This window comes from Typopeltis vanoorti, unplaced genomic scaffold (genome assembly GCF_054136105.1).
Source record: "Typopeltis vanoorti isolate ZY-2024b unplaced genomic scaffold, IOZ_Tvanoo_1.0 HiC_scaffold_1674, whole genome shotgun sequence".
Lineage (NCBI taxonomy): Eukaryota > Metazoa > Arthropoda > Arachnida > Uropygi > Thelyphonidae > Typopeltis > Typopeltis vanoorti.
The window spans coordinates 1-5,000 of record NW_028327996.1 but is presented as its reverse complement, the minus strand read 5'-3'; the positions used below and the strand labels follow the sequence as shown (position 1 = coordinate 5,000).

At 39.9% G+C, this 5,000-nt stretch overlaps 1 pseudogene; it reads right to left on the bottom strand.

Annotated features, from left to right (window-relative positions):
* LOC150092211 (large subunit ribosomal RNA) overlaps positions 1–13 on the bottom strand; it is a 2,617-nt pseudogene extending 2,604 nt beyond the window's left edge.
* Between the last annotated feature and the right edge of the window lie 4,987 nt (positions 14–5,000).

Sequence of the window (5,000 nt, the reverse complement as noted above, 5' to 3'; positions counted from 1 at the left end):
TAACATTATTATGATTGCTCTCTGCATAATATTATTTAAGTTTATTATTATCATCATATTTTCACCTTTTTATTTTATATATATACATATTTATTTATTTATTTATTTAATTACTAAAGATACCAAGTATTATTATATTCGCTTATCATCCTCATCCGAAGGAAGCAAAACATTGCGATTTTTTGCGTAAATATCGTACACGTCCACGATACTTGTAAATTAAAGTTAATGCCTTCATTTTACGTGCCATGATATGTCTTACGTGTATGTATGTATAAAGCAATTAATAATAACGGGAAGAAGGGCCACTACCCAGACTCACTTCGAACTCTCTTTAGGTGTCATTAGTGGGATCAGGACACATGATATCTACAAGGGTTGAACTAATGCAAAATGTTTGAATAGTCTTCCTATACTGCGATTGCCATCATCTGGTTCTATAGGATGAGGGATTCCTAAAAGGGAAATTTCAGGATGTCTGATTGATGCCCAAGTCATCGGAGTTGTTGTTTTTGAGTATATTAATAAGCGATTCTTGCTCGTCCGAATTTAGCACAGCAGAGTTAGTGAGACGGTCCTTCCAATTGCATCCCAGGATTAATCTGTGATATGAAGTTCCAAAGGAGTTAATATATATATTACACAAAGGATAAAATATATATATATATATATACTTTGCTTAATGATACACACAAAAAATATATATCTATATATTATTGTTCTTGTTGTTCTAAAATGTTGCGTAGAAAATAATATTCTTCTTTAGTACATGATAAGACACACAACCACCCATATCATACACATATACATTCCCCCACATATATTATATGACACACACACACACACACACACACACCAACGCCACACACAAAAGCACATAATCCACCACACACACACACACCGCCACAAGCACACACACAAAAAACTACAGACATTCATACAATGCCAAACACACCGCCACAAACACACACACACAAATAAATCAGTACACACTCAAACAATCACAAACACACCGCCACAAACACGCTGAGAGACAAAACGCCACCACAAAACCACAAAAAGTTACATAGAAAATAATATTCTTCTTTAGTACATGATAACACACACATGATAAACCATATTATACACATATAAATTCCCCCACATATATTATATGACACACACACACCAACACCACACACAATGCCACAATCAAAGGCACATAATCCACCACACAAACAAACCGCCACAAACACACACGTATAAACCAGTACACACTCACACAATCACAAACACACCGCCAGAAACACGCTGAGAGAAAACGCCACCACAAAACCACAAAAGGTTACATAGAAAATAATATTCTTCTTTAGTACATGATAACACACACATGATAAACCATATTATACACATATAAATTCCCCCACATATATTATATGACACACACACACCAACACCACACACAATGCCACAATCAAAGGCACATAATCCACCACACAAACAAACAGCAACAAACACACACGCATAAACCAGTACACACTCAAACAATCACAAACACACCGCCAAAAACACGCTGAGAGAAACCGCCACCACAAAACCACAAACAGTTACATAGAAAATAATATTCTTCTTTAGTACACGATAACACACACATGATAAACCATATTATACACATATAAATTCCCCCACATATATTATATGACACACACACACCAACGCCACACACAATGCCACAATCAAAGGCACATAATCCACCACACAAACAAACCGCCACAAACACACAGGCCTAAACCAGTACACACTCACACAATCACAAACACACCGCCACAAACACGCTGAGAGAAAAAACGCCACCACAAAACCACAAACAGTTACATAGAAAATAATATTCTTCTTTAGTACATGATAACACACACAAGATAAACCATATTATACACATATAAATTCCCCCCCACATATATTACACACACACACACACACACACACACCAACGCCACACACAATGCCAAAATCAAAGGCACATAATCCACCACACAAACAAACCGCCACAAACACACACGCATAAACCAGAAACACGCTGAGAGAAAACGCTACCACAAAACCACAAACAGTTACATAGAAAATAATATTCTTCTTTAGTACATAATAACACACACATGATAAACCATATTATACACATATAAATTCCCCCACATATATTATATGACACACACACACACACACCAACGCCACACACAATGCCACAATCAAAGGCACATAATCTACCACACAAACAAACCGCCACAAACACACAGGCATAAACCAGTACACACTCACACAATCCCAAACACACCGCCAGAAACACGCTGAGAGACAAAACGCCACCACAAAACCACAAAAAGTTACATAGAAAATAATGTTCTTCTTTAGTACATGATAACACACACACATGATAACCCATATTATACACATATAAATTCCCCCACATATATTATATGACACACACACACACCAACGCCACACACAATGCCACAATCAAAGGCACATAATCCACCACACAAACAAACCGCCACAAACCAGTACACACTCACACAATCACAAACACTCCGCCACAAATATGCTAAGAGACAAAACGCCACCACAAAACCACAAAAAGTTACATAGAAAATAATATTCTTCTTTAGTACATGATAACACACACATGATAAATCCATATTATACGCATATAAATTCCCCCACATATATTATATGACACACACACAACAACACCACACACACAAACCGCCACAAGCACACACACACCTAAACCACCAGACATTAATACAACGCCAAACACACCGCCACAAACACACACGCATAAACCAGTACACACTCACAAAATCACAAACACACCGCCACAAACAAGCTGAGAAACAAAACGCCACCACAAAACCACACACATAATCAACCACACACACCACCACAAACACACGCACCTAAACCACAACACACACATACAATGCCACACACACTGAGAGAAAAACCACACACAAACACCACCACAAATACATACACACTCAGACAAAACCACACACATAATCCACCACATAAACACAATGACACACACACCGCCACAAACACAAGCACCTAAACCACAAATACACACTCAGACAAAATTACACACATAATCCACCACACACACACACACAATGCCACACATACCGCCACACACAAGTACCTAAACCACAAATACACATCAGACAAAAACCAAACACATATTCCACCACACACACAAGCACCTAAACCACAAATACACACTCAGACAAAACCACACACATAATCCACCACACACACACAATGACACACACACCGCCACAAACACAAGCACCTAAACCTCAAATACACACTCAGAAAAAACCACACACATAATCCACCACACACACACAATGCCACACAAACCGCCACAAACACAAGCACCTGAACCACAACACACACATACAATGCCACACACACACTGAGAGACAAAACCACACACAAACACCAACACAAAACCAAACACACTCAGACAAAACCACACACGTAATCCATCACAATGCCACACACACCGCCACAAGCAAACACACAGAAACCAGCACCCACTCATACAATGCCAAACACACCACCACAAACACACACATAATCCGCCACACACTCACATAGACAAAACCACAACCAAACACCACCACAAATACACACACTCACAAAATCACACACATAATCCACCACAGAAACACACACATAATCCACCACAGAAACACACACGTAATCTGCCACACACTCACATAGAAAAAACCACAAACAAACACCACTACAAATATAAACACACTCACAAAATCACACACATAATCCACCACAGAAACACACACACACACACACAACCCACCACACAGAGACACCACGACCGCACACATAGAGATAAAGCAACCACACAGAGACAATGCCACAAACACACAATCACTCAGAGAAAACCACACAAAAACACCACCACAAATACAAACACAGGAAAAAACCACACATAATCCACCACACACACACACAACCCACCACACACAGACACCACGACCGCACACACAGAGATAGAGGAACCACACAGAGACAATTCAACAAACACTGCCACAAACACACACACATAATGCTTCACACTCACTCAAAGAAAACCACACGAAAACAAAACCACAAATACAAACACACAGACAAAACCACACATAAACCACCACACACACACACACAAAGCCCACCAAACAGACACCACGACCGCATTCGCAAACAGATATAGCAACCACATAGAGACAATGCAACAAACACTGCCACAAACACACACACATAATGCCACACACTCGGAAAAAACCACACAAAAACACCACCACAAATACAAACACACAGAAAAAAACAAACATAATCCCCCCCCACACACAGAACCCTCCACACACACACACACACACACACACAACCCTCCAAACACAGATACCACCACCACCACCAAACACAATGCCACACACTCGAATGAAACCACCACAAACACAATGCCACACACTCGAATGAAACCACCACAAACACAATGCCACAAACCCCCTCACAAACACACAGAAATAATGCCACAAAAACACTCAGAAAAAATCACACAAAATCCCTATCACAAACACACACACAGACAAAAGCACACACAATCCACCACACACACACACACACAATGCCACACACCACCACCACCGCAAAAACACTTAGACAAAACCACACACACCACCACCAAAAATACGCACACATATTCAGACAAAACAACGCGCACATAAACCACCACACACAATGCCACACACTCAGGAAAAGCACACACAAAAACACTACCACAAATACACACGCACGCACACAAATCTTAATCCACCATATAGATATTACGATACACACAAATATATACAAAGAGTCACACGTAATATAAACGCAAAGCACGCACGCACGCACGCACACACACACACACACATTTAAAGCCAGGCAAGGATAACCAGAATATAGAACAGCCAAAGTACCTT